The sequence below is a fragment of the Capricornis sumatraensis genome, chromosome 6 (assembly GCF_032405125.1).
Source record: "Capricornis sumatraensis isolate serow.1 chromosome 6, serow.2, whole genome shotgun sequence".
In the NCBI taxonomy this organism is placed as follows: domain Eukaryota; kingdom Metazoa; phylum Chordata; class Mammalia; order Artiodactyla; family Bovidae; genus Capricornis; species Capricornis sumatraensis.
Genome location: NC_091074.1, coordinates 20,362,952 through 20,384,999, shown reverse-complemented (window position 1 = coordinate 20,384,999; position 22,048 = coordinate 20,362,952).

Sequence of the window (22,048 nt, the reverse complement as noted above, 5' to 3'; positions counted from 1 at the left end):
TGACTCTTGTGGTCCCCTCCTGCTCACCTCTCCCTTTTCTTCTGTCTCTCTTTAATAGGACTTTGGAATAACAAAGTAGTTAAAACCAAACTGATGAACGTAAATAATTCTCTGTAAGAAGCATATGTGTGACTCTCAGCTGACTGCTTTCCTCACCTGTTTCCTCCAAATATATCAACAATTTCCTTGCTCTTTTTGTTTTCTGGCAGTGAACGGTTTGGACACAGTGATCTTCTGATTTATATTTAACCCATCAATTACATTCTTTCTAACTCGATTTAAGGTACCTGATGGTTTTCAGTTTGAGAGACATCTCTTGTACATCTAATTCTGAAAGACAAAAATATTAAAAAAGAGTACTACACTGGAACTCAGGGGAGAAAGAAGCAACAGGCATGGTTCCAGTATTCCCAATAATTCTGGCATGCTTGCTACTGCTGCTGCTGCTGCTGCTGCTAAGTCCTGTCAGTTGTGTCTGACTCTGTGCGATCTCATAGATGGCAGCCCACCAGGCTCCCCCATCCCTGGGATTCTCCAGGCAAGAAACGGAGTGGGTTGCCATTTTCTATTTCAATGCATGAAAATGAAAAGTGAAAGTGAAGTTGCTTAGTTGTGTCCAACTCTTAGCGACCCCATGGACTGCATGCAGCCTACCAGGCTCCTCCATCCATGGGATTTTCCAGGCAAGAGAACTGGAGTGGGTTGCCATTGCCTTCTCCAATTCTGGCATGACTTCAGGCTAGTTACCTGATCTGTTTCTGGCCTCAGTAACTTTATCTGTCAAATTTAATGAGTGGACTCTGATTTTCTAGACATTATGTTGGAGAAGAGCATCAGCTTTGAAGTCAAGAACACAGAATCTGTCTCTGCTCTGGACCAGGTAAATAAATGAACATAATTATGCACTTAAACCCCAGGCAGCCCTTAAAGAGATGACATAGATCTGTATACCTCAAATGGAAAGAAGATGACATATTATTATGTATTATTATTACAAATAATATACATCATATCATCATCAATAAATTCCTGCAAGGAGCTATATAAATCAAGTTTCCTCCATGGATTTTAAAGACGGAATTCAACCTTTCTGTGACTGAATAATTAACATGTGGATTATAATGTGTCATACATGTTATAAATTATAAATGCAGTTAAAATTTTTTTCAATAGGCTGGCACAAAGTTGAAATTAAATAAAATTTAGTTTACTTTTCCAGAGCAAACAGTCTGCAAAGCTACTGATTTGGGGAGTTAAAAAGAAAAACTAAGAGAAAAGGGGGAGCATGGGATGAATTGGGAGACTTGAGACTGACATAGAGTAATACACACTACTGACACTGTGTATAAAATAGATAACTAATGAGAATCTGCTGTACAGTTCAGGGACCTCTGCTCAGTGCTCTACTGTCACCTAAATGGGTTGGAAATCCAGAAAAGAGGGGATATATGTGTAGGTATAGGTGATTCACTTTGTCATAGAGTAGAAACTAATATAACATTATAAAGCAACTATCAGTTCAGTTCAGTCTCTCAGTCGTGTCCGACTCTTTGCGACCCCATGAACCACAGCATGCCAGGCCTCCCTGTCCATCACCAATTCCTGGAGTTCACCCAGACTCATGTCCATGCAGTAGGTGATACCATCCAGCCATCTCATCTTCTGTCGTCCCCTTCTCCTCCTGCCCCCAATTCCTCCCAGCATCAGGGTATTTCCCAGTGAGTCAACACTTTGGGCATGAGGTGCCCAAAGTATTGGAGTTTCAGCCTCAGCATCAGTCCTTCCAAAAACACCCAGGATTGGTCTCCTTTAGGATGGACTGGTTGGATCTCCTTGCAGTCCAAGGGACTCTCAAGAGTCTTCTCCAATACTAAAGTTCAAATGCATCAATTCTTTGGCCCTCAGCTTTCTTCACCGTCCAACTCTCACATCCATTCAGGACTACTGGAAAAACCATAGCCTTGACTAGACGGACCTTAGTTGGCAAAGTAATGTCTCTGCTTTTGAATATACTATCTAGGTTGGTCATAACTTTCCTTCCAAGGAGTAAGCGTCTTTTAATTTCATGGCTGCAATCATCATCTGCAGTGATTTTGGAGCCTCAAAAAATAAAGTTTGACATTGTTTCCACTGTTTGCCCACCTATTTCCCATGAAGTGACGGGACCACATGCCATGATCTTAGTTTTCTGAATGTTGACCTTTAAGCCAACTTTTTCACTCTCCTCCTTCACTTTCATTAAGAGGCTTTTTAGTTCCTCTTTACTTTCTGCCATAAGGGTAGCATCATCTGCATATCTGATGTTATTGATATTTCTCCCGGCAATCTTGATTCCAGCTTGTGCTTCTTCCAGCCCAGCGTTTCTCATAATGTACTCTGCATATAAGTTAAATAAGCAGGGTGACAATATATAGCCTTGATGTACTCCTTTTCCTATTTGGAACCAGTCTGTTGTTCCATATCCAGTTCTAACTGTTGCTTCCTGACCTGCCTATAGGTTTCTTAAGAGGCAGGTCAGGTAGTCTGGTATTCCCATCTCTTGAAGAATTTTCCACAGTTTATTGTGATCCACAAAGTTAAAGGCTTTTGCATAGTCAATAAAAAAGACTGGGAGCTGACTGTGGCTCAAATCATGAACTCTTTATTGCCAAATTCAGACTAAAATTGAAGAAAGTGGGGAAAACCACTAGACCATTCAGGTATGACCTAAATCAAATCCCTTATGATTATACACTGGAAGTGAGAAATAGATTTAAGGGACTAGATCTGATAGACAGAGTGCCTGATGAACTATGGATGGAGGTTCGTGACATTGTACAGGAGACAGGGATCAAGACCATCCCCAAGAAAAAGAAATGCAAAAATGCAAAATGGCTGTCTGAGGAGGTCTTACAAATAGCTATGAAAAGATGGGAAGTGAAAAGCAAAGGAGAAAAGGAAAGATATAAATATCTGAATGCAGAATTCCAAAGAATAGCAAGGAGAAATAAGAAGGCCTTCCTCAGCGATCCATGCAAAGAAATAGAGGAAAACAAAGCAACTATACAAAAATAAAAATTAATTAAAAGAAAAAGCAAGAATGAAAATACTTGAAATTAGTAGATTATCTGACAGTATCCTAGTAAATTTTTAAAAAGTTAAATGAATTTTACATTTTACACTGAGACCTATTTTTTTGGGCTGGGTGGAGCTTTGATGTGCAATCAAGCTTGATCAAGTAGAGTTTGAAAACGGGCAGAGGAAAAGGGTAAAGGATTTAGCCAAATCCTTTTCTTTGGAAAAGAAGACCAAGACAGATTAGGTGATGAACAGGCTAGAAAGAGAGCAGGATGAAGCAGGAGATTGTTACGGCATCTTCTGGAGATGATAGAGACAGACAATCAAGCATCCTTGGTGGAAGGATACAGAAGCTGGAAAAAGGAATTGTGAATTTCTAATAGAGGCTCTCTAAGTGATTACAGTGATGATAGGGAAGCAACAGCATTATGTAACCTAGTGTAAGGTTTTTAATCTAATTTTAAATTCAATTTAGGGTATAAAATCCTAAAATTTTATACCTGCTGTATATAAAACCATAAGGTGTACTGGAGAGAGAAAATTCTTAGATATGAGTTCTACTGACCACTGAGAAGCTATTTAATAGAACCCCATTTTTAGAGGTACTTAACTAGAAAAATAAGCAGTCAATTTTTCTGGCTCTGAGACTGAATCAGATAAACACCCTGTGCTCTGAAGGACAAAACTGTAAGATGAGCCTTATTTCTCTTAAGCATCCCCTTTGCCAACAGCTCAAAAATAGTAGGTTTTCTTATTGAAGGACTCATGTGTCAATGATGCTGCCACTTTTTCTTTTGGCCTTTCATAAAACCAGTCATTTTAACTCTTTTAAAAGAATGTTCTTCTTTTCTCAGATTTATTATTCTCTAATATCTATCAGATTGTCTTTACTTCCTATGATTTTTTGTTTCTTTTTCTTCAGCCTTGGTTGTTGTAGAGAAATACGGAGAACCTCTTCATGATGTTCGAGTAAGGAAGGCCTTCCTTAGTCTGACAGGAAACTAAATAACCACAAAAAGATGAAATATGGCAAATACAAATCGTGACATATCCCACACCACAAATAACTCAAAAACCCTCTATCAGTAAAAAAGAAAAAAAAAATTTTAAACAATCATCATTTCAGGAAAAACTAAATATCTTCAGAAATGGCAAAAGTCCTTACCAAAAAAGATAGAAAAAGGAATGCCTCAGCAAGTTAGATTAAGAACAAGGCTGAAAATCTCAGAAACAAAGTCATCAGAATATGTAAAATTTTTCTAATAATTTAACTGAGATTCAAATTAGGGTGGTAAATAACTTTTTAATAGTGTGAGAATTAAAAGTCTGAGAGTATACATTTTTAAGCACAATTAAATGGTAGGTAATTGGTTACCACTATGTATCAAAATTATGCAAATTATTTTAATCAGAATTAAACCTTAGGTGAAGAAGGCTGAGCACCGAAGAACTGATGCTTTTGAACTGTGGTGTTGGAGAAGACTCTTGAGAGTCCCTTGGACTGCAAGGAGATCCAAGCAGTCCATTCTGAAGGAGATCAACCCTGGGGTTTCTTTGGAAAGAATGATGCTAAAGCTGAAGCTCCAATACTTTGGCCACCTCATGTGAAGAGTTGACTCATTGAAAAAGACTCTGATGCTGGGAGGGATTAGGGGCAGGAGGAGAGGAGAAGGGGACGACCGAGGATGAGATGGCTGGATGGCATCACGGACTCGGAGGTGAGTCTGAGTGAACTCCGGGAAATGGTGATGAACAGGGAGGCCTGGTGTGCTGCGATTCATGGGGTCGCAAAGAGTCAGACACGACTGAGCGACTGAACTGAACTGAACTGAAACCTTAGATATCCTCAAGTCTAGCAAGGAGAAAATATGGCTGTTAGCATCAAATCTGCATGAGGAGGTAACACGTTTACCGTAACCTGAAGAAGGAACAGACTGAACCACGCAAAGACCAATTGGTGTATAAACTGTCCATGCTCATAAATCCCACATTTCTCTAATTTTCCAGCCTCCTTTGCAGTTCAGTTGGTGCATTGTGACTGAGTTCTAGAATATGACACATGGGCATAAATGATATATGCTATTCTTAAGCTTTATCTTGAAAAACCCATTCAATCATTCATTTTCTATTTACACTGACCATTGAGATGATGTGTTGATGAGAAAAAAATTAAAGGAGTTTGGACCTTTGAACTTGGGGGACAGCCCCTAAATGAAGTCACGTGATCTACATTGGTGAACCACTACCAGGAATAAACATTTATTCTGTTAAGGCATTGAGATTTCAAGACTTATTTGAAACATTATAGGATGACCTAGAACAATGCTTCTGAAATTTTGGAGGACATAAAACTTCTCTGAAAATCTTGTTAAAACATAGGTTTCTGGGAGACCTCCACAGAGATTCTGAAAAGTGAGAAAAAAACATTTTGTATTTCTAAAAAACTTCTAGTTTTTGTTGATGCTGCTTGTCCAAAAAATACATTGATCTAAATATCCTGAATGGAATACTAGGAGTAGAATTAGATAATAAAGTCAGAATTTCCAGAGCAAGCTTGTGACGCTAACCAGTTCTAATTGACCCCCCAACATTTTAAGGTATTGACAGGGTACAAGATTTAGTCACAAATAGAATACACGTGAATGCCAACATACCCATTTCCTGCATGTCTCCAGGACAAATCGAATATGTTCTGAAAAATCTGAAAAACCAAACATTTTCTATCAGGTGTGAAAGTTTTAATGTGAATGGGCATTTTGTCACAGAGTCCTTCTGTATGAACAGTGCTACTCTGGCTTACGAATTATGGCTGGGAAAGGAGGCAGGGGCCAGAGAGGCATTAGCTTGGAGTCACCAGAGACCTCATGTAGGAACAGTGATGAATTCACTGATGATGAAGATCCCAGTGGGTAGAAATTAATACTCGAAGTACTGTTTCTCAATGCCAGGTGCTCACTAGAATCCTATGGGGAGTTTTCAAAATTATTTTGTCTGGACCATTCTTAGAGATTCTAAGAGCATCCAATAGGTCTTGCCATACCTTAAAAAACATTCAGTCGCTTTTCATAAATATCTAAGTTTGTTTAGTCATTAAAATGTTCATCCTGGTTCCTAAAATCTCAATGCTAATTTAAAGAGTCAGTGTCCTGAAGCACTTATTTGCCTCTCCTCCCCAGCACAGGTTAGGACAGAGTAGTAGCAGTTTAGAGAGGAGAGAGATGGGCAGGCTAGAGGAGAATGTATTTGTACTTTCATCTTTCTACGTTTACTTTTTTCCCTTTCTGCTTCTCTGGAAATCACTCACTTCTATGTGGCATGTGGGTAGGGATGGGCTCTTCAAAAAGCCTTATGAGATTATCCTTTGCTAGGGGCTGAATTGTGTTTCCTGAAATTTCACATACTGAAGTCAAAACCCTCAATACCCCAGAAAGTGACTACCTTTACAGATAGTGTCTTTAAAGAGGTGTTTAAGGTGACTTCCCTGGTGGTCCAGTGGTTAAGTCAGAAGAAACGACATTGCCAGCACCTTGATCTTGAACTTCTATTCTCTGAAACTGTGAGAAAATAAATTCCTCTTGTTGAAGCCACCCAGTCTGTGTCTTTTTCCTTATGAAAGCTCGAGCAAATTAATATACCTTCTGTATGGGTGCTCTATCTTCTCGGGAGCAGTCCTTTAATGCCACCTAGCCTTCACTCAATGTGGACTATTTAGATGTCCCCTGTTGTTCAAAAATCCTTTGCCCACTGATACCTTGGGGAAATTTAAAGATGTTTACTCCTTGGAAGAAAAGCTATGACAAACCTAGACACTATATTGAAAAACAGAGATAATACTTATGCTGGCAAAGTCCAACTAGTCAAAGCGATGGTTTTTCCAGTAGTCATATATGGATGTGAGAACTGGACCATAAAGAAGGCTGTACACCAAAGAATTGATGCTTTCAAACTGGGGTGTTGGTGACAACTCTTAAGAGTCCCTAGGACTGCAAGTAAAGCAAACCAATCAATCCTAAGGGAAATCAACCATAAATATTCATTGGAAGGACTGATGTTGAATTTCTAATATTTTGGCTACCTGATGTGAAGAGCTGACTCATTGGAAAAGACCCTGATGCTGGGAAAAACAGGAGGCAGGAGGAGAAGGGGATGACAGAGGATGAGATGGTTGGATGGCATCACCGACGCGATGGACATGAGTTTGAGTAGGCTCTGGGAGCTGGTGATGGACAGGGGAGCCTGGCGTGCTGCAGTTCACAGGGTCATAAATAGCTGACCATGACTGAGCAACAACAATCTTGGAGAAGGGCTGACAAAGTTACTCTTGACACTTCATTGTCAAAAACCTCCATTCAGCCCATAGCGAATCAGCAAGCCAGAAAAAAAGAAAAGAAAGCACCACCACCACTCATCTCTGCCTCTCTTCACTCAGCATTTACTCCTTTCCCAGTGATCCTGGGGGATTAAGGACTGTAGAGCAGGGGCTCAGCAATCTTAGGCAGGAGTTTACTGAAGGATGCTAAGTCAGTGAAGAGAGAGAATGGAGTTGACCACCTCAAATTTTATGTGCTCTTCTCTAAGGGGTACCTTTCCTCATCCCTGGTAAGAAGGAATCATATCTTCTTATGAATTTTCTGCTCTTTTATGAAAGAGAGTTCCTACAGAGCTCACACTCAATTCCAAACCCTGAAGTGGCCTCAGGGTTCAACATGGATAAATCTTAAAAACTACAATCTTGAGTAAGTACACAAAAGGATACATACACTATGATTTCATTTACATAAATATCTTAAAATAAGTGAAACAAATAGATGGAATACAGTCAAAACAGCAGTTAAGTTGGAGGGATTACTGACTGGAAGAGTAAAAGATAAAGGTTTTTGTTGTTCTATGCAACATTTTTTATAATTTGATCTTTGTAGTAGTTGATGATTAGAAGATGGTAAGAAGGTGATACTGGGTAACTCAATTAAAGTCTGGATCAAGATGCACCAAATTGAAGTATTAATAAAAGTGTAATAAGTAAGTTGATTATAAAATCAGCTTAGAAGTTAGTTTTCCTAAGCACTCAAGAAATTAATTATATTGGTACTTAAAATGTCATAATAAACTATTAATTAATTCATTCAATTCAACTGATAGTTGTATTAGCACTAACAGGTTCTACATAAGGAAAAAGGAAGGAAGAAAGAATTGTTAGCTGTGAGATCTTCAGCAAATCACTTTCATAATATGAATCACTTATAAATTGTATAAGTTATCTCTACAAGTGCTATGCTTGTCAAATGCTCATTAAGGATAGTGACCTGAGATGCTTTTGTGTAAATCAACAGCTTAATTTCTAGTCATGTTCCTGATTTTACTTAAATAAGTTAACATTTTATGTATAATAATCCTTTCCCCCCATATTTTTTCACCAATCTTAATTCATTCCCAGGCATTCTTAAAACACTGAAAGATGAGACTGTCATATTTCTTGAATGGTCTAATCCTGTAGTGGGAAAAAATTTCAATAATAGAACTAACTGTGTAGGAACCATAAGGTATTTATAAATTTGATCATGTAAAGTAAACTTTTGATGAAGTAAGTTCAACCACCAAATAAGTAAATAAGCAAAAAATTCTATCATTAATAATATCAGATCATCTGTAGTTAATTTCAGAGACATACATTAAGCAAGGAAAGGAAACAACAACCCAGTTCAGTATTCTTGCCTGGGAAATCCCATGGAGAGAGAAGCCTGCTGGGCTACCATCCATGGGGGTTGCAAACAGTTGGACATGGGTGAGCAACTGAACAACAACAATGACATTCAATAAAACTTTCAACTTAGTAGAAAATTGGGTAAAAGTATAAGGTTAACTTAGGCTTCCCTGGTGGCTCAGAGGTTAAAACCTCTGCCTGCAATGTGGGAGACCTGGGTTCAATCTCTGGGTCAGGAAGATCCCCTGGGGAAGGAAGTGGCAACCCTCTCCAGTATTTTTGCCCGGAGAATCCCATGGATGGAGGAGCCTGGTGGGCTACAATTCACTGGGTCACAAAGAGTCAGACATGACTGAGTGACTTCACTTTCACTTTCATGAGATTAACTCATATGAGAATGAATATAAATGCTCAATAAGACTATGAAATTCTCAACATTCTTAATCATTAAAGAATTCAGTAGCTATTTCTTCAACTTTTAAATCTGATGAAAGCTTAATAAAATCATAAAATTCAGAATCAGAAGGCTGATATTTTTTTCAAGAGCAATTTTTAAATACCTGCAAAACCTTTTGCTTGCTTTCAATCATCAATTTCAAGTGCTTTCTGGGTTTCAGAATTGCAGATAAGATACCTTAGACCTATGTAGAAAAACATCTGGAACCTAAACAAATGTTCATCAAATAATTATCTTAAATTATGATCCATTTTAACATGTATACTGAGCACTATTTTTAAAAAGTAAGATAATCAATGTTTAAAATATAAATGCCAAAGATATACAATAAAATAAAACCAACAAGTTTTAGAGTTAAAGCAGTAGTCTTTTTTTTTTCAATATGGTACGATTTCTGGTAATATTTCTTCTACCTTTAGAGAAATAATTGGAATGCAAGACCTAAAGTCTACTGAGAGGAGACATACAGATTTTATATGTTTTTCAGAGTCTTTTTCTGGAGTCTCAACTCCTTCTCCCAATAGATATCATCTATTCTACCTAAAGGTAATAAAACATTAGAATGGATCAAGATGAACTGGAATGACCAAAGATGAGTGATAGTAGGGACAATGAGGGATCCAGGATACATCTCCAGGAAGGCAGAAAGAGTCAGGTGTCAAGAATAAATGTAAACGTAGTTACGTCTGAAAACTGAATTTTCATGTTTTGGGGGGTAAGTTTACATTGATTTCTTTTAATTATATGGACTATATTTTGTTGCTTATTTGTATATCTAGTAATTTTGGACTGTATGCCTAATCTAGTGAATTTTATTTTGCTGGGTGCTAGATACTTTTTTCATTCCTATAAATACTCTTGAGCTTTATTCTGATGTGGTTGTCACTTCAAAGACAGTTTCTTTTGGGTCTTGCTTTTAAGACATTAAGTGAGACTAGAGCAGTTCTCAGACTAGGGTTAATTACTTCTAATTGATGACACAAATCCTTCTGTCCTGTATTGAATGCCCCCTGAGTGTATTCAGCTCAGTTCAGTTCAGTTCAGCCGCTCAGTTGTGTCTGACTCTTTGTGACCCCATAAATCGCAGCACACCAGGCCTCCATGTCCATCACCATCTCCAGTTCATGCAAAGTCACGTCCATCAAGTCAGTGATGCCATCCAGCCATCTACACCTCTGTTGTCCCCTTTTCCTCCTGCCCCCAATCCCTCCCAGCATCAGAGTCTTTTCCAATGAGTCAACTCTTCACATGAGGTGGCCAAAGTACTGGAGTTTCAGCTTCAGTATCATTCCTTCCAAAGAACACCCAGGGCTGATCTCCTCTAGAATGAACAGGTTGGATCTTCTTGCAGTCCAAGGGACTCTCAAGAGTCTTCTCCAACACCACAGTTCAAAAACATCAATTCTTTGGTGCTCAGCCTTATTTACAGTCCAACTCTCACATCCATACATGACCACTGGATAAACCATAACCTTGACTAGACGGACCTTTGTTGGCAAAGTAATGGCTCTGCTTTTGAATATACTATCTAGGTTGGTCATAACTTTTCTTCCAAGGAGTAAGCGTCTCTTAATGTCATGGCTGCAGTCACCATCTGCACTGATTTTGGAGCCCAGAAAAATAAAGTCTGACACTGTTTTCACTGTTTCCCCATCTATTTCCCATGAAATGATGGGACCAGATACCATAATCTTCTTTCTCTGAATGTTGAGTTTTAAGCCAACTTTTTCATTCTCCCCTTTCACTTTCATCAAGAGGCTTTTTAGTTCCTCTTTACTTTCTGCCATAAGGGTGGTGTCATCTGCATATCTGAGGTTATTGATATTTCTCCCGGCAATCTTGATTCCAGCTTGTGCTTCTTCCAGCCCAGCGTTTCTCATAATGTACTCTGCATATAAGTTAAATAAGCAGGGTGACAATATACAGCCTTGACATACGTCTTTTCCTATTTGGAACCAGTCTGTTGTTCCATATCCAGTTCTAACTGTTGCTTCCTGACCTGCATATAGGTTTCTCAAGAGGCAGGTCAGGTGGTCTGGTATTCCCATCTCTCTCAGAATTTCCCACAGTTTATTGTGATCCACACAGTCAAAGGCTTTGGCACAGTCAATAAAGCAGAAAAGATGTTTTTCTGGAACTCTCTTGCTTTTTCCATGATCCAGCGGATGTTGGCAATTTGATCTCTGGTTCCTCTGCCTTTTCTAAAACCAGCTTGAACATCTGGAATTTTACGGTTCACATATTGCTGAAGCCTGGATTGGAGAATTTTGAGCATTACTTTACTAGTTAGTGTGTGAGATGAGTGCAATTGTGTGGTAGTTTGAACATTCTTTGGCATTGCCTTTCTTTGGGATTGGAATGAAAACTGACCTTTTTCAGTGCTGTGGCCACTGCTGAGGTTTCCAAATTTGCTGGCATATTGAGTGCAGCACTTTCACAGCATCATCTTCCAGAATCTGAAATAGCTCAACTGGAATTCCATCACCTCCACTAGCTTTGTTCATAGTGATGCTTTCTAAGGCCCACTTGACTTCACATTCCAGGATGTCTGGCTCTAGGTGAGTGATCATACCATCATGAGTATATTAGGTTGGTGCAAAAGTAACTTTTATTTTTGCATTGTTGAAATTTGCCATTTGTTATTATAATACATTCTAAATAAATGTTGTTATATCATTTTAATGCACATTCCTCACTTTATGATTTTTCTATTACTTGCTGTGTATTTTATATTTATTTTAGACTAGGAAAATTATGTTAGACAAAAAGCAAATTCAAGCAACTTTCTAATTTGAGTTCTGAATGAGTCATAAAGCAGGGAAGACAGCTCACAACATCAACAACACGTTGGACCCAGGAATGGCTAATGAATGTACAGTGCAGCTGTGATTCAAGAAGTTTTGAAAAGGAGACAAGAACCTTGAGGACAGGAGCATAATGGCCAGCCATCGGAGGTGACAACAACCCAGAGCAACCATCTAAGCCGATCCTCCTACACACCTACACAAGAAGTTGCCGAAGAACTCAGTGTTGACCATTCATTCTATAGTAGTTCAGCAATTAAAGCAAATTGGAAAGATGAAAAAGCTTGATAAGTTGGTGCCTCATGAGTCAACTGGAAATCAAAAAATAACCATTGTTTTGAAGTGTTGTCTTCTCTAATTCTGTGCAATAAGAACCATTTCTTGATCAGACTAAGATGTGTGATGAAAAATGAATTTTATACAACAACCAGAGCTGAATGGTTTGACTGAGAAGAAGCTCCAAAGCACTTACCAAAACCAAACTTGCACCAAAAAAGGGTCATGGTCACTGTTTGGTGATTTGATCCACTACAGCTTTCTGAATCCCAGCGCAACAATTACATCTGAGAAGTATGCCCAGCAAATCAACAAAATGCACTGGAAACTGCAATGCCTGCAGGCAGCATTCATCAACAGAAAGGGCCCAGTTACTCTCTACAACAGCACCCAGCCACCCATCGCATAACCAAGGCTTCAACACTTTAACAAACTGGGCTACAAAAGTTTGCTTCATCTGCTATATTCACCTGGCCTCTCATCAACTGACTACCACTTCTTCAAGCATCTCAACAATTTTTTGCAGAGAAAATGCTTCCACAACCAGCAAGGGGCAGAAAATGCTTTCCAAGAGTTCGTTAAATCCTAAAACACAGACTTTTATGCTACAAGAATTAGCAAACTTATTTCTTGTTGGCAAAACTGTGTTGATTTTACTGGTTCCTATTTTGATTTATGAAGATTAGTTTGAGCCTAGTTATAGTGATTTAAAATGCATGGTCGGAAGCCATAGTTACATTTGCACCAATCTGATACATTTTCAAGACTGACAGGAACAGACACTATTCCTGGTGCTGTGTGTCAGAAATTATTTCCTCCAACTCTGTGGAATGGACCTTTCCTGGCCTTGGATATTCCTCACGTGAACTTAAAAGTTCTGAAGAGAAAACAAGAATTGATAACCTAGAATTCTGTGATAAGCAAAAATATCTGTGAAAAACAAAGCTAAAATACTTTTTCGTAAATACAAATGCTGAAAGGATTCATCAGCAAAGACTCTTATAAAAGAAATGAAGAGCATCAGAAAGGTCAACTACATATGCAAATATATAAAAAGTTTCTCATTTTAAAAAGCTAATTAAAATATAACTTTAAAAAAATTAACAATGTAATGTGACATTTTAACCTATGTAAATGCAATAAATCTACAATAGCATGAAGATTGGGAAGAGAGAAGTGGAAGTTTACTATCGCAGGGTTCTATGACTACATGTAGAGTGTCATAATATCAGCTGCAAGTAGATGCATATAGTTTACAATTATGTAAACAATAAACCTTAAAGCAGTCACATAGAAAATAGAGCTCTAGGTAATAAGCCAAAAAAGGAGATAAAGTCATTAAAGTATTTGATTCGTGTGGCTCAGCTGGTAAAGAATCTGCCTGCAATGCAGGAGACCTGCCTGGGTTGGGAACATCCCCTGGAGAAGGGAAAGGCTACCCACTCCAGTATTCTGGCCTGGAGAATTCCATGGACTGTATAGTCTATAGGGTCGCAAAGAGTTGGACACAATTGAGCGACTTTCACTTTTTCACTTTCAAAGAAGGCAGAAAATATGAAAGATGAAAATAAGACAGTAACAAATAAAAACTAGCTATACCACAGATTTAAAGCAAATCATGTTAATGATTACATTAAATTTGGCCTAAATACCCCAATTAAAAAAGAGGTTGTCACATTAATTAAATGTAGGGTGCAAATATATGCAGCCTCCAGGAAAAGAACTTTAAATACAAGGTTCAAATGGATTAACGAATTTTTAAAAAATGTATACCATCCTCACATTAATGGAGAGAAATATGGAATGGATATATTAACATCAGAAAACATATTTCAGAGTAATAAATATTATCAAGGACTTTTTAAAAGGTAATTTTATAATACAAGTTGGTAATTTTATTAAGAGAACATAACAATACGATTTATGTACTCAATCACTGAACTTCAAAATACATAACAGAATTCCACAGGGAAACAGCAAATCCACAATTATAATTAGAGATTTGTACCATTAATTGGCAGAAAAATAGATACAAGATCAGTAAAGGCAGAAATTTAAATAATACAACTAGCCAACATAATCCAACTATTATTTACACAACATTAGGTGCACAATAAACCTGTAACAATTTAGACTATATTTTGGACGATAAAACAAGTTTCAACAAATCTTTGAAGAATCTACCTGCAATGCAGGAGACCTGAGTTTGATCCCTGGGTTGGGAAGATCCCCTAGAGAAGGGAAAGTCTACCCACTCCAGTATTCTGTACTGGAGAAGTCCATGGACTATACAGTCCATGGGGTCACAAAGAGTCAGACACAACTGAGCTACTTTCACTTTCCACTTCCACTTTTAAAGGATGTAAGACACACACAATATGTCCTATAACCAAAAATGGAGCTAAATTAGAAGTAAATAATGAAAATCTCTCAATATTTTGAAACTAAATAACACATTTATAAATAAGCCATAGGTCAAGAATAAGTCAAAAAGGATTTTTAAAGTAACTTTGAATTAAATAAATTTTTTTAAATATCAAATTTTATACAATGCTTTAAAGTAGTATTTAAGAGGAAATTTATAGCACTGAACCCCATTAATTAAAAAAGAACAAAGTTCTCAAGTTAATGGTCTTAGCCTCTACCTTAAGAAAGTAGGATAACATGGGAAAACTGCAAAGTAATTAGAAGAAAAGAAATGCTAAAAATTTAAGACATAAATGAATTAAACAGAAAATATAAAACAACAAAGAATCAATAAAATGGAAAAAAGCAATGAACTATTATTAATAAATACAACACAAATGAATCTCAAAATAATAATGCTGACTAAAAGAAAGTGGGAAACAGGACAAACTTTATGATTCCATTTATATACAATTATGGAAAATGAAAACAATCCATAGTGACAGAAAGTAGGTCAGTAGCTGCTTGGGAGTGAGAGAAGGGAGAGAAAGGAGAGAGAAAGGGATTATAAAGAGGCCTAAGGAAACCTCATGGTGATGATTTCATCAGTGTCTTATAGATTTCTGAGTAGGGTCTTTAACCTCTTTGGTTGGATTTATTCCTAAGTAGTTTATTCTTTCTAAAACAATTGTATATTGGGTTGTCTTCCTTATTTGTCTTTCTGATAGTTGTCAATTTATAAAAGTGCAACAGATTTCTGTATTAATTGTATGTCCCCCAACTTTACTGAATTTATTTTATTCACAGCTTTTTGATGGCAGCTTTAGGATTTTCTTTGTATAATATTCTGTCATATGCAAACAGTGAGATCTATCTCCCTTTCCAATTTGAATTCTTTTTATTTTTCTTGTCTGATTCCTGTGACTTTCAATAATGTTGAATGAAAGTGGCAAGGGTGGGCATCCTTGTCTTGTTCCTGACCTTAGAAAAAATGCTTTTAGATTTTCACTATTGAGAATACTGTTGACTGAGTTTGTCACATATGATCTATATTATGTGGATGTATATTCCCTTCATGCTCATTTTGTTGAGTTTTTTTAATCATAAGTGGATAATGAATTTTGTCACAATTTATTCTGCATTTATTGAGATTATCAGATGATTTTTATTCTTTATTTTTGAATGTGGTAGATCATGTTGATTAATTTGGAGATATCAAATCCTTCATCTCAAAAATAAATCATCAAATTAGATTTATCTTTGGGTAAATCACACTTGATCATATCCTTTTGATATATTGTTAAATTTAGTTTGGTAATGTATTTTGGAAGAGCTTTACATCTGTGTTCATAACTGAAATTGGCCTGTAATTTTCTTTCATATGGTGTCTTTGTCTGGCTTTGTTGTCAAGGTGATGCCAGCCCAGTAAGATGACTGAAAATGTTTATTCCTCTTCAAGTTTTTAGAATACTTTGAGAAATATCTGGGCTAACTCTTCTTTAAATATTTGGTAGAATTTACCTGCAAAGCCATCTGGCCTTAGACTTTTGCTTGTTGGGAGTTTTACTATTACTTATTCAATTTCATCACTGGTAATTGGTCTGTTCATATTTTTACTTATTTCTAATTCATTCTTGTGAGAACATACAGTTCTAGGAATTTATCTCTAGGTTGTCCATTAAATTGGTGTATATTGTTTAAAGTAACCTTTTATGATCTTTTGGTTTTCTGTGGAGTCAGATGTAACATCTCTTTCCTTTCTGATATTGTTGATTTGGACCTTCTCTTTTTTTTCTTGATGGGATTGGCTAAATGTTTATCGGTTTATCTTTTCAAAGAACCACCTTTTAGTTTCTTTGATCTCATTAAGGGATTAATTTTTTATTCTTTATTTCATTTATTTCTACTCTGACCTTTATGATTTCTTTTCTTCTACTAATAGTGGGTTTTGTTTGTTATTTTTCAAGTTCTTCTAGGTGTAAAGTTAGATTGTTTGAGATTTTCCTTATTTCCTGCAGTAAAATTGAATTTCTGTAAACTTCCCTTTTAGGACTACTTTTGTCATGTCCCACAAATTTTAGAACATTGTGCTTTGTTCTCATTTGTCTCCAGATATTTTTAAATTTTGTCCTTGATTTCTTCAGTGATCCTTTGGCCATTTAATAGCTTATTGTTTAGCCTCCACATATTTTTGTTTTTTGAACTTTTTTGCTTGTAATTGATTTCCAGTCTCACAGTGTTGTGGTCATAAAAGATGCTTGATATAATTTCCATCTTCTTAATTTTTTTCTCCTCTCTGCCCACATTTAAAGTTTTTGACACAGTTTACATCTTTTTGTTTTGTGTATCCCTTAACTACGTATTGTGGATATAGACAATTTTACTATTTTTTCTTCTAACCTTCCTGTTAGCTTTATTAGTGATTGACCTACTATCTTTACTTTACGTTTGCCTTTACCAAGGAGATGTTTCCTTGTATAATTTTCTTATTTTTACTTGTAGTCTTTTCCATTTAGAGAAATTTCTTTAACATTTTTTTGTAAAACATTTTATTGGTGCTGAACTCTTTTAGCTTTTGCTTATCTGTATAACTTTTTAACTCCCTTTCAAATCTGAAAAATAGCCTTACCAGGTAGAATATCATTGTTTGAAGATACTTCTTATTTCATCACTTTGAATATATCATGTCATTCCCTTCTGGCCTCAGAGTTTTTGCAGAAAAGTTAGCTGATGGTCTTATGGGTGGTTTCTTGAACACAATTATTTACCTTTCTCTGTCACTGTTAAGGTGCTTTATCTTGAACTTTTGCCATTATAATCATAAGGTGTCTTGGTGTGAACCTCTTTGAGCTGATCTTGTTTGGGACTCTCTATGGTACCTGGACCTGGATATCTGTTTCCTTTCCCAGGTTAGGGGAGTTTTCAGCTATTATTCAAATAAGGTGTTTTTTTTTTTTTTTTTTCCTCCTGGGACCCTGTAATGTGAATGTTAGCATCCTTGATGTTATCCCAGAGATCTCAAACCAGCCTCGTTTCTTTCTTTCTTTATTTTTTTCTATTCAGCTTGGTTAATTTCCACATCTCAGTCTTCCAGGTAGCTGTATCCTCTAATCTACTGTTGATTTCCTTCCTGTGTATTAATTCCAGTTATTATTCCTCAGCCTTAATTCATTCTTCTTTGTATTTCCTAATTCTTTGTTAAAATTCTCACTTTGTTCATCCATTCATCTCCCAAAGTTATTGAATATCTTTATAATATTTACCTTGAACTGTTTATTTGGTAGATTGCTTATCTCTTCTTTGTTCAGTTCTCTTTCTGAGATTTTCATATTGCTCCTTTGTTTGTAACATATTCCTTTGCCTTCTCAGTTTTTCTAATTCTCTGTGTTTATTTCTATGAATTAGGTAGGTTGGTTATGTGTCTTAATCTTGGCGAAGTTATATGATGTAGGAGACATCCTTTGGGGTCCAGCAGTGAATTTCCCTCGGTCTCCAGAGGTATATGCTCTGGGGCTGTCCCCTATGTAGGCTGCATGAGCCCTTCTAATGTGGAGGGGCTAACTACTGTAGGCACACTGGTAGGTAAGTCTAGCTTCTGGCCTAGTTGGCGGCCATGCCCTGCCTCATTCAATGACTGCTGGCCCACTGATGGGTGGAACCAGGTACCAGTATGGCTGGCTGCATGGCTGATGGGGTCCTGGGGCTGGTGGCAGCCCACTGGTGGACTGGGCCAGGTTTCAGGGTGGCTTGCTGTGGGTCCCAGACAATGTATTTTAGATATTATTGTTGTTTTAAGTTCAGTGAAACATGGGTGGTTATTGAAGAGGGCTACTTGATTTGGTTAACATTTATAAGTTGCAAATGTCTGCAAATATTTCAGATTGATTAAATTTATCCTCATTTTTCACATTAGACTGACTTGATAACTCTACAAAGCTCAGTATTTATAGAAGCACATCCATTATTTTAAATAGAAGAAGCCTCAAAAGTAGGTGAGGGCTCTTGGAAACTATCATGTTCATTATTCTGAAGAACCATACAATGTGTTATCATTATTGATCTTGCAATCTATTAATGTTAACTTCATCCCAACCAGAGTATTCAAACCTCTGAAGTGTGAAGTCTGAATAAGATTATATAGATATTCATGTAAAAATATACAAGTTATTATATATGCATATAACAGATTGTACACACACACAGAGAACCAAACTTGAGTACTACTTCATAACATTCAACCTCTATTTATCTTCCCTTCTCCTTCCCAATATGTAACATACATGCAAGAGTTCAAATCTATGTTACCCTTTCTAAGAAGGGTGAACTGACCTCATTTCTTGTTTACAAAAGCAAACCAATCAAACAAACAACAACAAACAAACAAACAAAAAACTGAGGGGCCTGGAGAGTAGACTAGTATTATAAAGCAAGTGACTGGAAGAGGTGGAACAAGATCCCAGGTTTCCTGACACCATTTTTATTTTTTTAGACCATATTGTCTTCTCTTTCTTCCTCTTAACCCTGAATAGGCCAAGTGAAGTCACTGAATCGCAGAATCTCAGAAAAGCCTGTGTTCCTGCACTTTCCACTTCTGAAGAAGTAACTATGATATATTCCCTAGCTGATTAGTGATGTACTGATCTTTCAAACCTTTTAAAACAAGAGGTTTATGACAAGAAAAGAAGAATAAAGAGAAGGAAGAAGAGGACAGATTCAAACCAACATCACATTTATCACCTATTGATCTATTACACTGTGTATTATTTTATGTCCATTACAATATATTACAATGTAATCATTATTGCTAAGTCACCAATGAAGGAAGCTTATACATCAAGATTGGGGATCTGGGTCATTAACTGGTTACTTTATTTTTGATTCCTGCATTGCATGTTACAAGGATTAATTATGAAGGCATGTGGATAATTGTCATCTTCTCCAAAGACATTGGCTGAGATATGGATGGATCTAGAGTGTCATACTGAGTGAAGTAAGTCAGACAGAGGAGAAAATTCATATGACATCCCTTATATGTGGAATTTTAAAAGAAATTATATAAATGAACTTACTAACAAAACAGAAAAAGACTCACAGACATAAAATGAACTTATGGTTATCGGGGGAAAGGATAGTTAGGGACTTTGCGAAGGTTCTGTACAGACTGCTGTATTTAAAATGGATAGCAAACAAGGGCCTGTTGTATAGCACAGGGAACTCTGCTCAATGTTATGTGCCATCCTTGATGGGAGAGGGGCTTGGGGAAGATTGTATACATGTATATGTAAGGCCAAGTCCCTTGGCTCTTCACCTAAACTACCACAGCATTGTTAATTGGCTATACCCCAATACAAAACAAAAAGTTTAAACTTACAAAAGAAAAAAAAAAAAAAAGACATTGGCTGAAAAGCTCTCTCTCTCTCTTTATACTCACAACATCCCCAAACCAAGTGTAAACGGGGTGTTCTCTGACAACAGTGTGAACACTGATATGCCCTTGACTTAGCACAATGTTTTTATAAGAAGAGATTGTTGGATTCTACACTTTCTCTAGAATAAAAGAGTTGACTCTTATTCATATTGAGTCTTTTAAGTCTCAGAGACTTGCAAACTACTTTGCATGCATTGTTTCATTTAATCCTCAAAACAATGCTCTGAGGAGGACATTATTTTCATCTCTGTGTAGTGGATGAAATTATTAGGCACAGAGCAGTGAATTACCTTTCCCCAAGTCACACAGCTAATATGTGGCAAATTCCATGATTTATGCCGAAGTATTCTGATAAATGGCAACCTACTCCTGTATTCTTGCCTGGGAAATCCCATGGACAGGGGAGCCTGGCAGGCTATAGTCCATGGGGTTGCAAAGAATTGGACACAATTAAGCAACTAACACACACACACATATTCTGACTTTCTAGTACTCTGTTCTTCTTCTTTGTCTAGGATTAGATATTAGTGTACTTTTCCTAAACAATGATTATTTATATCTAATAGACACATACATGCTAAGATCTGTGAAATCTACCAGGACCTCATTTTAATCCATGTATGAGACAAAGCTTGCTTGCCTACAGTTTTAACTTAATATCTCTGCATTAGTTATTTATTTGCTTCTCTTCCTGGATTTCCCTTTTTTGTTGTTGTTGTCCACCTCTCATTGCTGCTTTCTTACTATACCTTATGTTTTTCCTACACACGCTCTTATACCCCTTTTATAGTAAATAAATTATATATATATATATATATATAAACATATTCATCTCAGAAAGAGGATGGTGGATAGTGACTTATGAGTCATAAACATGCAATTAGCAAGTAATTACTTCATTACCTTCTCTTCATTTCCTTTCATTAAAACTTCATTATCTCTATATATGTCTGCAAAATTATCACCAATTTATCATAAATTAAGGATTTAAATCCCTGAATTTTGAATAAAGTCTTTAGTGCAATATAAATAAATAAATTTGTCACTTGGTAAAGCCAATGAAGCAGCCAGACTCAGCCCTGAAAAAGCAAGTGTCTCCAGAAAAATCCTTGACAAATATATCATGTATACTAAAACTTAAAAGTAAAGAACTGGCTCACCAAGACTTCATATGAATAGTTTAGAATTGTTAAATTTATCTTCAAGTTCCAGATTCAAACAACCTTCCCCATCTCTTTTCTTATCTTAAAATGGATCTCCATCTCACATGCCAAGTGCTACATATATGGCCTTTATTATGTTGACATAGGTTCCTTCTAGGTCCATTTTTTGAAGTTTTAATCATAAATAGGTGCTGGACTTTTTCAAAGGCTTTTTCTGCATCTATTGAAATTATTATATGGTTTTTACCATTCAATTTGTTAATATGATGTCTCACATTGATTGATTTGTATATACTGAAGAATCCTTGCATCTCTGGAATAAACCTAACTTGATCATAGTGTATGAGCTTTTTGATGTGCCTGGAATAAACCTAACTTGATCGTGGTGTATGAGCTTTTTGATGTGTTGCTGAATTACGTTTGCTAAAATTCTGTTGAAGATTTTTGCATCTATTTTCATCACTGATATTGGCCGGTAGTCTTCTTTATTTGTGTTGTCTTTGTCTGGTTTTGGTATCAGGGTGATGGTAGCCTCGTAGAATGAGTTTGGAAGTGTTTCTTCCTCTGCAATTTTTTTTAAAGAGTTTCAGGATAGCCATGGGCTCTTCTCTGAGTGTTTGACAGAATTATCCTGTGAAGCCATCTGATCCTGGGCTTCTGTTGTTTGACAGCTTCAATTTCAGTGCTTGCAATTGGGTTGTTCATAATTTCTGTTTCTTCCTGGTTCAGTCTTGGAAGACCAAACTTGTCTAAGAA